We start from the raw sequence: 930 nt of genomic DNA on the forward strand, positions 1-930 counted from the left end.
TACAAGAGTAACCAAAGTAAACTGATGGAGAAACATAAGGAGAGAGTTTCTCTATCAGTCAAAACCATAAGATCTTCAACAGAACTGAAACAAAACCGACGGTAATCAAAATAAACTGAAATATTTGGATAACTAAAATACAAACAGAAAAGATCCTGAACAGACTATTGTGCTTGCTATGTTGACAAGTTGTTGCAATACATATCATTTTAATCATGTACTGCTAATTTTGTAGAGTTACTATACATTCAGGTGAATTTACTATAATACTTGGTACAAAATGCTTCCAGAGTAGCATTTTTCTCCTGATAATCTTTGAATTCGACCCTCCTTCCATGACCTGGAAATTGATGTCAAATACATTTAATGGTAAGTAGTAGTTGGATGTATAATCAAAGGATGATAAATAATTAACAATTTCAATATTTCTAGAGCCTATGATAGAAAAGGAACACGATGCATTCAAAACTAGTTTAGAAGACGAGAAAATTTGGAACTTGTAATATGCAGCAATCGATAAACACATGCGTAACAAGATCTTATTCACGTGTCTGCTTTCATACTTTAATATCTTGTAACTATGTCTATATGCACTAAAGAAATCAATGAGAACTAAGCCTATTGAAGGTACATTTTCAGAACCAGTTTCTTAGTGCATGTACTGTTTGTTGAGAGCTCTCTGCCCTACCATTTCTCAACATTTTTGAAACCTGTTTAATATAATTAAAAAAAAAAAAAAATCAAGTATAGACATTCTAAAGTTCACAAGGTATTATGGCTCTAGGTCTAACCTTCCAGTTTACCATTGAACTTAAGAAAAATGTAACTGGTGATTTTTTTTTTTTAAAAGGTCAATAAGCTTGATTAAGTTCATAATACTCAAAAAAATTGCATTAAGGATAAAAAGGTTATATGGAAAAGAGAATAATG

Source organism: Jatropha curcas, chromosome 10 (assembly GCF_041381405.1).
Source record: "Jatropha curcas cultivar XTBG-Jc1 chromosome 10, XTBG_Jcur_1.0, whole genome shotgun sequence".
In the NCBI taxonomy this organism is placed as follows: domain Eukaryota; kingdom Viridiplantae; phylum Streptophyta; class Magnoliopsida; order Malpighiales; family Euphorbiaceae; genus Jatropha; species Jatropha curcas.